The 12,184-nt window shown below is 37.9% G+C and overlaps 1 protein-coding gene across 1 annotated transcript in view; it reads right to left on the minus strand.

Annotated features, from left to right (window-relative positions):
- Window positions 1–334, minus strand: part of slc4a3 (solute carrier family 4 member 3) — a 47,583-nt gene extending 47,249 nt beyond the window's left edge. The window contains exon 1 of the mRNA XM_077535923.1: window positions 218–334. The gene's annotated coding sequence lies outside the window, so the exon portion shown is untranslated. The remainder of the gene's footprint in view (window positions 1–217) is intronic.
- Window positions 335–12,184: the final 11,850 nt, after the last annotated feature.

A 12,184-nucleotide genomic window follows, 5' to 3' on the forward strand; every position in this document is an offset into this window, starting at 1 on the left:
AGCAAACGTGCAAGGACGAGCTCGATTAAAATAAAAGATTTCCAAGCACGCATGAGATGTCAGTCTGCAAAAAAAACGCTTTGCTTTCATTTGTCACCAATTCACGACCTATGCATGCTTAAAAAAAAAAAAAAGCGCGATTCAGCATTGTATTCATACTCCAACGTGCACATAAGCCAAAAAAAAAACAACAGCAGCAATGCATTCGCCTTCATACCTGGGATGGTTGCGGGGCAATCCGGAGGAAAAACGGAAATTGAAGGATGGATAAAAAGATGCGGTTCGAAAAACCACCCTCGTGAACACGCTGTTTTCTTTTCTTTCTTTTTTTTTTGGGATGGGTTCGCAAAAAAAAAAAAAAAAAAAAAAAAAAAGGTTCTCCTCGTGACCACGTGATTGTGGAGGACAACCTGCTCAAGCGCTGCAAGCCATGGACGACATGCATGTGTAGTGCAGGGTATGTGTGCGAGTTACTTTCACTTTTGCGGCTAATTTTCACGCTAGCTTGCAAAATAAGTGACTAAGGCGCCATAATAAAAAACAATACATAGACTGCTTATTTCCTGCTCATCGCCAAGTTTGATATCTTATAGTATGAAGGCTACGTGCCACCTGAGTTTGAGTATTTAATTTCTGAACAATATTAAATAAAATCTTTTTCCCCATCCAAATATTCAGTGAGAAAAAAAAACAATAGGCTACCTACTAGGGTTTTTAATTAATTAATTAATTAATTAATTTATTTATTTATTTATTTTAGGAGAGCTCAGAATTGTTCATTCAGCAATCTTACCTACCAGGGTTATTATAGTTTTGGAATTTTTCATTTTAGTATGTTAGGTTTGATTTCGTTTTAACTTTTGTTTTTTAAATTTAGTTAGTTTGAATTAGTTTTCTGGGTGATTCTGTTAGTTTTTATTTGATATAATAAATGTTTAGTTTTAGTTTTAATATTAGATTTTTTTAAATTTTTTTATGTGTATTACTTGTGTGCAATATTTAAAAAAAAGCATGTGAGTGACATCATCCAAAGGTGCTTTTCGATTGGCTGTTGCTTGATGACGTCACTTCTGTGTGACGCACTTTCAAACATGCTTATTCCGGTGTACTTTTATTTTAACTATTGCCATGGTCCCCAAAATATATTTATATGTTTATTTTTTTATTTTATTTTTTTAACATTTTAGAGCATAGAAGGCTTTAATGCAGCCTCTGACCTGAAGCAATGGTAGTTATTACAAAAAACGGCCAGCAGGTGGCAGCAGAGTATAAGAGATCAGCTAGAGCCATGTTGCAACAAGCTCTTTTTGCCAGTGTTTTCAACAGGTTTGTGAAAAATGATGAAACTTAGCTATATTCTAATGCTAATTGCTGCAAAACAGAAAAAAAAGATACAAATATACTTTCTTCCCTGATGAAAGAAGAGACTTTAATCTTTCTTTTGGTAGCTTCCATGTTTTTAAAGCAATAGAACAATATTCTGTGGGCCTTGCAAAATCAGTCAAAGGGAGCAAAGGGGGTTGCTTCAGTCAAAATGGCTGCCAGTCAATCAGTTAATATCTAAATAAATATACTTCAAATCACATTTAAAATCATCCCAAAAGGCTCCTGCATTAAATTAATTAACAATGACTAAAATGACTGACATTTTTGCTGTAATTATAGTTAATTTTAGTTAGTTTTGTAAACATTAAATGTAGTTTCAGTTAGTTTCCGTTTAAGAAAACATTTTCGCTTTTTATTTTATTTCGCTAACGAAATTCTCTTTTTGAATTTTAGTTTTTTTGGTAGTTTTAGTTAACTAAAATAATCTTGAAATCTATCTTAAAAGTACAACTAAAAGTCAATATGTAAAATAAAATTGAATGGGACAAAAGCAAATTATGATCAATATAATATAATTATAATTAGGCAAGTGAAAAAATACTCAACATTTTAAACAGAAATTTAAATTTGATCTAATAAATTCACATTTTAAGGGGCTGTCTCACTCAGGAAAATGCACTTTTTAAATACAGGCTGTACACACTTGAACTTTCTCTCAATCTACACATCTGTGTTTTTGTTAATCTTTTGTGGTAATTTCGTCCTAAACCCCCACATCCCCAGCTTGTATTTTGCCATTTTGTGTTTGTTTTGTAAACAGCGGGACGTTTCCGTGGAAAGACAGTGTTTACAACCCTCCAGCCAATCGCAGAGCGGGGAGGGCGTGTCGCAAACGGGCCGGGCGAACGTGTCAGCTGCGTGACGTCACTCCCGCGGCAATTTGAAAGAACGCACGGATTTTTTTTTTCTTCATCACTCCTTCACACACATAAGCTTCTGTGAGTGAGTGAGTGAAAAAAATGTCTATGTGGCACATTCTACTCTTAATCTATTTTGATCATTTTCAGCTCGCATTGGCTTGCTAGTGTTTTTTTCTGTGACTTCCTGTGTCTCATTAGCAGTTGTCATGGGCCGCCTCCTGGTGTCTCCGCCAATCAGCACAAAAGCTTGTCCAGGTGGGCCTTGTTGTCTAATTGGTCAAGGTGTATTTAGCTGGCAGCTTTCTTCTGGTCATTCAGTAGCTCTTTTTGTATCCATTTGTTTCCAAGTTCCAACTGTTTACCATGTTTTACAGCCTCTCAACTCTCTTGCTACATTGTGGGTCAATTTGACCCGTTCAAAGAATGTTTTTTTGTGGTTCATAATTTCTCCTGCTTTGCTGAGTACTTAATTAGTTGTCATTTATGCATTGAGATAATTTGTGGGTTTTAAAAACAGTGCTTCAATACAAATCATCTGCATTCATATGTAACTGGGTCAATTTGACCCGGAGCACAAGAGGAGTCTTATGTTCATTCATCATTACCCCAAAATGAAAGTGAGTGAAGGAGGAAATACCGACAATGTTTTGGAGAGTGTTCCCATTTCTCACATCTTTAGATAAACATGTATTCGGGTCAAACTGACCCAGGACCGCTTTTGATCTTCCTGACCATCAAGCGGATTAGGCAAATATGCAATGAATGATTTTGATAACACATTATTAGGAATGGCATTATTTAGTGCGAATGATGTTTATGTCAAGAAAATGTTTATACACCTCTACTCTCTTGCTACGTTGTGGGTCAATTTGACCCGTTCTAAAATATATTTTGGTTCATAACTTCTCCTGCTTTGAGTACTTAATTGTCATTTATGGATTGAGATATTTTGTGGTTTGAAAAACATTGCTTCAGTACAAATCATCTGCATTCAGATGTCACTGGGTCAATCTGACCCGGAGCACAAGAGGAGTCTCATGTTCATTCATCATTACCCCAAAATGAAAGTGAGCGATGGAGAAAATAACGACAATGTTTTGGAGAATGTTCCTATTTGTCACACCTTTAGATAATCATGTCTTCGGGTCAAACTGACCCAGGACCGTGTTTGCTCTTCAGTTGAACGGGAATCTGGAGAAGTTGGGATTCAAATCCTCACCTTCTGTTTACTTACCCAAGTGTGCAGTATCAAAGAGCTGATAATGATGATCAGTTGGACGTATGGAAGGGGGCTTTGAAAATGAATGGGGAAAAGTTGATATTTAACGTTAAATTGTGTGAGTACTGTAATTAATGCGGAATCAGCCAATATATACCCCGCAAGGTGAGAATGATTTTAGCAAGTTGAAATTTGAACGGTATAAATCCGTAGTATTATTTGGGAGTTGTTTCTCGGCAAAAAAGTTGAGAATAAAAATCTGAAAAACATATGTGGGATGCTTTCATCATTCCCAAAATGACATTATTTAGTACAAATGATGTTTATTATGTCAAGAAAATGTTTATACATCTCTACCCTCCAGTTACGTGGCGGGTCTAATTGACCCTTTTTGAAACGTAAATAAATGACAGTGACATGGAGTTGCAATTAAATGGTCAGGATAGAAATTAATCATAAAATTCAAACAACGTTTTGTGAAATAGTTTTTCATTTTCTGACAACTTTTTCAGGAAATTAAATACGCTCGCGTGAAATTGACCCACAAACTTGATTGACACACGAAAAAAAAAATACATGGATGATTTAAAGAACACATTGTTCAGAAGGGCATTACTTTATTTGGTAGGTAAGGTATTGCTCCTGATGTTTATGTCAAGAAAAGACATGAAAAAGAAAAAAAAAGAAAATCAAACAAGTATTACTCGTGAATGTAAGCCTACTGTCCAAGTGACACATTTTAAAGTGGCATGTAAAAAAAAAAATAATCATAATAATCCAATTAAAATGGTTAGTTAGAACATTATCGTATTATCGAGAAAATAACCTAACAGAAGGTTAAAGGAAACTAAACAAATGAACTAGAATGAACTGAATGAATGAACTAGACAAATGAAATGTCTTTATGCTTCCACCAGAGGCCGCTCTAACTTCAAATATATATATATAAAAGAAAGCTGCTCCATCAAATCTGCACCTTGTGGGGAATATCAACAAAATTTCTGGAAAGACACTGGGCAAAGTACACATTTTGATTAAGAAAAAAAAAACCACTCAATTATAATTTAGGTTGTTTGACTGCATTACACATGAAAACAATTATTGTTAAAAAGCTGACAGTGTTTAAAAAAGCAGAGCAAACACTCCACAGCTGGATGGTCATCACGATGGGAGGAACGCATTCCCATCACTTTGAAGAATGTCAGAAATGAACCCTCCAGTTATGTTTGTTTGAGAGGAACAACAATAACGTCCTGGGTCAAAGTGACCCAGGACGTGATTTGTCATCCAAACGTGTCGTGAATATGTATTATCCAAATTCAGTACTTCGTTTTAAACCAGTTTGTTGTGTTCATTTCTCTGGAACAGCAATAATGTTTCTGGGTCAAAATGACCCGGAGGCATATTTGAGTGTCACAAACTCTTTTGTTGACACACACTTGCTAATAACACAGACAAACCTTAATATCAACCTGTGTGTTAGGTTTGTTTCTCTGAATTAGTAATAAGTTAACATCCTGGGTCTATCTGACCCGGGGGCCATGTGTAATTATCCAAAAGTATCAGGATTGGGGTTTTTGTAGGTAATCCTGCCCAACAAAACTGATACTCATTTGCACTGTTGTGATACTTTTTCATACTTTATTTTTTTTTTCTCAGGAAAAGCAATAATAATCCGGGGTCATTTTGACCCAAGTTTTACTTATCAAAAAACGTTCCAGAAATGTGAAAAAAAATGCAACATTTTTTTTTTTTTTTTAGGTGTTAGGCTTGTTTCTCTGTATTAATTATAAGTTAACATCCTGGGTCAATTTGACCCGTGGTCATGTGTAATTATCCAAAAGTATCAGAATTGTGGTTTTTGCATGTAATCCTGCCTAACTAACAAAACCAATACTCATTTGCATTGTTGTGATTCTTTTTCCTTTTTTCTCAGGAAAAGCAATAATAATCCGGGGTCATTTTGACCCAAGTTTTACTTATCAAAAAACGTTCCAGAAATGTGAAAAAAAATTCAACATTTTTTTTTTTTTTTTTTAGGTGTTAGGCTTGTTTCTCTGTATTAATTATAAGTTAACATCCTGGGTCAATTTGACCCGTGGTCATGTGTAATTATCCAAAAGTATCAGAATTGTGGTTTTTGCATGTAATCCTGCCTAACTAACAAAACCAATACTCATTTGCGCTGTTGTGATTCTTTTTCTTTTTTTCCAGGAAAAGCAATAATAATCCGGGGTCATTTTGACCCGAATTTTACTTAATTATCAAAAACGTTTTAGAAATGTAAAAAAAAAAAATAATAATTCAACAGACTTTTTTTTTTTTTTTTTTTTTTTTTTTTTAGGTGTTAGGTTTGTTTCCCTGTATTAGTTACAAGTTAACATCCTGGGTCAATATGACCCGGGGTCATGTGTAATTTTCCAAAAGTATCCAAATTGTGTTTTTTGTAATCCTGCCTAACTAACAAAACCAATATGAATTTACATTACTGTTGTGATTTTTATTTATTTATTTTTTTAGCTCAGGAACAGCAATAATAACCCGGGGTCATTTTGACCCGAGTTTTACTTAATTATCAAAAACGTTTAAAAAATGTAAAAAAAAAAAAAAAATACATTCAACAGACTTTTTTTTTTTTTTTTTTTTAAATCTCTGTTTAAGTCCACTTAAAATTTCAACTACTATAATTGAATTTTCAAATGGGTCAATTTGACCCACAACACTGCACATTTGAATGGTTGTGTGCTCTTTTTCAACAAACTAGCTTCCTTCCTTGATCTTTGGTGTTTTTACATCAGTGGTTTTTGCCACCTCTGGTCCCCCATCCGAGTCAGGCAGGTAAGTATTACTCTGTCAGGTGATTACAGGTCTCCCTGAAAGAAAATGGCCCTTCAAGCCCACTGCTCATTCGGGCCATAATCTTCCATCCACCCGTACGTGCATACACACCAACCAAGCATAACCGAGAAATTTGTGTGCCCCCGCTTAAAGAGGCGTGACTCATTGAAGGCTGCACAAAGTAAATCCTGGAGCAAGGGAAAGATTTTTCTTTTCCTCACACTTGTGAATGTAAAAGAAATCCATTTGGAAAATAGCACCGCTGAAATGTGAAAAATACCTCCCGTAGTGGATGCGTGCAGTAGATGAAGTGATTTGTTTAGTTTACTGCGATCTCAGAAGTGGAAATAGTGCAAGCGCCGAGTGATATTTTTCGTCAATCAATATGATATAATGTTGACATTCTGCCGTCAATGTCAAATGGTAAGGAATCGTGACGGACATTGGTGTGTTCTGCACCGTCATGTTGCCGGGTGGTTGGTACCGTATTTGGTAAGGGAACGCCCACATTTTTATATTTACTCCACCCAGAGTGCGTAAATGACACATTTTGAGCAGATGGAAGAAGTCGAGCGGCTGCCATCACTGTCCAGTCATTCTTTTTTTTTTACAGCGTTGACTGTACACAATGATTTTTAGTTTAGCTTCGTTCTCAGCTAGCCGGTTTGATGATATGAAGACATGTGTTTTGTTCCCAGCTAAACAGCTGTTTCTCGTGAAAATATTTCTGACCCAGCCAAAGATTCAACACGGGCCTGAACATTTTGGCCGCTGAGCTTTCGAAGACGAGGAAGACTGCATTGAAATTCTCTTGCATTCAACTTCAACCGCTTCTGATTCAGTGCTGGGATGAACATTTCTCAAGTGAAAAAATAAAAATGTTGTAGTTGAAAGTTTTGTCTGAGACGATCCTGTTTTTTGAGTCTTGGGTCCCGCATCCCAGTGGATTTTGCCAACCTCATTCTTTTGTCCCAATATTACGCAGGTTCCGTCCCGGCGTCATGTTTCTTTTTTCATTTGTACTGTATGTCAATCACCCAGTTGTCAAAGGGATTCATACAATAAACCCATAAAAAAAAGTGAATTGAACAGTTAAATTCTTTTCTATTTTCTTCTACATTCACATTTGCGTCGTCCGCACATAATCAGTAGCAAGCAATAGATTTTGACCAGAGCTAGAATTATGCTGCATTCGAGGATGGTCGGAAGTCGGACATTTCCGAGTTCAAACCAGGAAGTGTGTATGGGAACGCCCCCTTGAACTCGGAAATTCCACTTCCGAAGTCGGAAAAAAAGAACGACCCGACTTCACCGACGGACTACAAGTAACGTTACTCTTCAATGGTTTCCACTTTGGAAACACTGACTGTGCGTGAATGGTAAAACACAATTTACTCGAGTATAAAAGTAGATAGCTTTCTTCATTCATAAATATTCGACATAACTTCACGTAACGTACGTGACAGGATGCCGCTATCTCCCTGCATGAAATTATACTATTTAATTGTATGGAATGCTGATGAAATGCGATTAAAACAATAAATGAAGCAAAATTGCCAATTTATCACTATCCGCCACGTTGGTTGTTTACTTTTGCCTCGAACGCTTTCAGGTCGGAACTGGGAAAAACCAACTAGGATATATCCGACTTCTGACCATTCTCAAATGCAGCACTACTTCCTGCTTTCACAGGAAATGTAGTCCTACTATCAACTCGCCGGTCATGCAATGCAAGCTAAGCTTTCTACTGGTATATTTCCAAATGTTATAATGTGTGACCGGCGCTAGGTAACAGGCACAGCCAGCTTCCAATAATAGCTATCGGGACAGAGCAAAAAAAAAAAAAAAGATAATGGTGAATAGGGATGTCACGATAAGGGCAATATCGTGATATCGTGATATTAAAACTGCCACAATATCGTGGTCGTCATGTTCACAATATTTAAAAGGAACACTTCTGTTCAAAAAGTCAGGTTGATTTCCATTTGTGCAGTTCCAGCACCCTCTAGTGGCGAGTTTATTAGTGCAATTTAATTTTCATTAGGTATGTTTTGGCCTTCTATGTTTAAAATCTATGCTAATTGTCAGATGAAGGGGAACCTAATTGGTTGTGAAGCGATCAATGTGTGCTTGCATGACCAAGTAAGTGTCTCAATATTGTTATTAGAGATTGTAGGTGGTTTATATGCATTGCTGTTATGTACAAAAGCACAATATTGTGCTTCTTTTTTTTTTAGTATGAGCTCTTTTTTATAATATTGTGACCTTTTTTTAAATATCGCCAACGCCCCCACAATATCGTGATAATTATTGTATCGTGAACTTCATATCGTGATAATATCGTATCGTGATGTTTGGATATCGTTACATCCCTAATGGTGAATGCATTAACTGTTTAGCGCCGTTGAACCGTCACTCAAGATAGCATTTAGCATTAGCGATTGTGAAAGTTTCACGTGTATATACAGGAATGTATATATGATTGACTGGCAAGTCACAGATTTTTCTTCAATTGGTTGGGCCTGTTGGAACTCGCAACTTTTGAAATAGGAAAGTGCGGAGAGTCTAACGGGGTATAACAGAACACGTTTGTTCAGGTGATGGATTACTGACGGAGTCCCCGTGTTGAAGCACCATCAGCGAAATAAAGGGAAGAGGATTTCATCTCATTCCATTGGCAATCATATTTCAGGACATTCATATCGAACCGAACGATAATATGTTGAAAGTAAACACGCCTGTGCTGGAAAATGGCGCAGGACATAAGCCAAAGCCGACATTTTGAAGGGAAGTTGGCAGGCTCGAGACCACAAGTGTTCAGATGCTGAAAAATCATAACTCATGGGAGCTCGCGTCAACTGATTCGAACTTCTTAAAGAAACAGTTCCACAATGTAAACGTGACTAAGTTGTGACTTCTGAATGTTAGTCTCATTCAACCATAAAACTGGACCGTGATTCTTGGGTGAAAAAAGTTGTGTGGCTTCAAGCGAGGACCAGCGTAACAAACCTTCCGCTGTCCAGATGAGTTTGTGCTTGTGCCCGGCACGGAACACACTCGTTTATCTGAACAAAGATAAACAAAGAGTTGAATTACTGGCTTACAAGAATCCCAGATGTGAGGTTTTGCCACCACTTTGGGATATATGACTCAGCAGTTTAAAGGGTTAAAGCGATCCAATCTCAGCAGACTGTGGGGGATTCCAGGCCGGTTGCATCTACAGGAAACAACGATAATGACTCTGCCTTTCCCAGTCTAATGTGGTGAATAGATTTAAGCAATGAGGTCATTGTTTGACTTGAGCTTCAGCGTACATTCGGTGCACACGAAGGTAAAAAGCCAGAATAGCAGATTTTGTGGGATTTCACTTTGTTTTTAATTACTGTTGATGAACTACAGACCAAAGACAAAATAATGTGTATTGTAAATTACTTCAATCGTGTGTGCGTGTGCACCTACTTATATATCATTATGGGAGTTGAAGATCCACCTGAAAAAAATCGGATATAGTGGGACTCCGATTAGCGAACCCCGATGTAGCAGGGGATTAATGTATTGCATTTGACATACTCTAAATCTCAAAAGACAAATTCAGCCTTGAACATTACAACTGAACGTAGTCTCACATTTTTAACTGCATATTCTCCAAGTCAGAGACAACAACGTTGGATGTCAGAAGCAGGATTCAAAGATCGACCATAGAGAAACGTCTTCTCAGGAGTTCCTGCCTCTTAGCTAGAGTGACCAGATTTTCAAAATGAAAACCCGGGACATGATCATTCCGCTGACAATCAAATATGCCCTAAATTTTCACCAGGAATTATTTACAACAAATTTAATTGCTCGTCAATCTGGTGACTGTTGGTTGTGTTATTTTAGCTAATGCTAAATGCTATCCTGGTTGATAGTTCGACAACGCTAAACAAGGCTATGCACTCACTATTATTCAACCTTAATTGCTCTCCCCTGGCAGCTATTGTTAGCTAGCTGTGCTATTTACCTTGCACCAGTCCCACATTGTAAATTTGAAAATATTCCGTCTTAAAAGTTCAGCCTGCTTGGATCTGACCGACAACAGCATTAATCCAGTAGGACTACATTTTCCACGATTCTTTGATACAGAAGCAGGAAGTAGTTCTAGTTCTGCCATGACCAAAACGAGTCTGTTAGCGATTAGGTGTAGTTACATTAGTCCGAACAATTGAGGTGGTGACTGGACTAACAAACAAAGAATAAAACAGGACGCCAGGACGGAACCTGCGTAATAGTGAGACAAAGAAATGGGATTGGCTGGTGAAATCCACAAGGACTTGTACTCAAAAGTCTGGTCAGCCTACTCATATGCTGCATTCGAGGATGGTCGGAAGTCAGATTTATCCAAGTTAGTTTTTCCCAATTCCGACCTGAAAGCGTTCGAGGCGAAAGTAAACAACCAAAATGGCGGATAGTGATAAATTGTTTTTTACTTTGGTCCTCAAAACTCATTTTGACAATTTTGCTTCATTTATTGTTTTTATCTTATTTCATAAGCATTCCACACAGTTCAGTAGTTCACCGTATAATTTCATGCCGGGAGATAGCGGCATACTGTCAGATACGTTGCGTTAATGTGAAGTTATGTCGAATATTTATGAATGAAGAAACTATCTAGATTTATACTTAAGTAAATTGTCTTTTACCGTTCCCAAAGGAGAAACCATTGTAGAGAGACGTCACTTGTAGTCCGTTGGTGAATTCGGAGTCCTTTTTTTTCCCCCCGACTTCGCAAGTGGAATTTCCAAGTTCAAGGGTGCATTCATACTTCCTGGTTTGAACTCGGAAAAGTCCGAGTTCCGACGATCTTCAAATGCAGCATACGTTCCAGATTTGAGAATGGGGGCTTGCCAATAGTCGGGCATGAAACAGTTTGTTGTAGATGTGGAAAACATTTTCCACAACATTTGGCTTGAAACACACATCGGATCCATCAATTTCAACCTAACAAACCAAATGTGCTTTTTTCACACTATGGGACAACTCACTTAGCTTTTCCTTTTTTTTGCAGCTAACAAGTCCGTACACGATAAGAAAGTGAGCTCCACGAATTATTGTCAAGGAAGATTAATGCGCTGCCAGTGCCGCACTAGTGAAATAAAGAGATAAGACACAGACGCGCGTCACTGCAGGCGCTGCTGCTCGCGCTCCTTACCTGTACCGACTCCATGCCGACAGAGTTAAATGAATGCCTAAGTGAGGAGCTGTCATTACTCACCGATCAGCTATTTGCAACATTACCTGCCTGAGGTCAGGTTTGCTTCCCCGTCACTCAGCTCTATTCCAAGGCAAGTTTCAGGCCTCCGTCCGGATGCAATAATGGTTGTCTGAACAGGCCCGTCGGAGACAAAGACCATATCATTGCAAACGTTTATGTAGACTGTTGTTACGGGACAAAGGATGGTGGGAGGAGAGATCAAATGTCAAACTGCTCAGTATCCTTTGTGATTAAAAAGAATGAAGCAGCAAGAAGACATTTCGTGTTTCTTTTTGAATCTCTGCCAATAATAAAGCATAATTATGCTGATTTTTTTTTTTTTGGGTACAGAAGCGGCATTGTATTTTTGCATTGAGCAATGAATGCGCCTTGCAGATTTTAACAACCTTTCCTTGGAGAATGAGACATCTTTACTTTAGACCTCAAAGAGTGATGAATTACACATTCCAGTTAGGACTGGAGGAAACCCCTCCCAGACACACCGGGGGGACGTCTGCCCATCTGCAGAAGCGACTGGAATATAACCGTCATGATCCCACCCACCTCCAAACACCCCGCCCCCTGCCGACCGTCTTTGGCCGTGAAAACCAAAGAACACACGATCCCACCAATAAAAACGTGACATCACTG

The sequence above is a fragment of the Festucalex cinctus genome, chromosome 11 (assembly GCF_051991245.1).
Source record: "Festucalex cinctus isolate MCC-2025b chromosome 11, RoL_Fcin_1.0, whole genome shotgun sequence".
NCBI classification, from domain to species: Eukaryota; Metazoa; Chordata; class Actinopteri; order Syngnathiformes; family Syngnathidae; genus Festucalex; species Festucalex cinctus.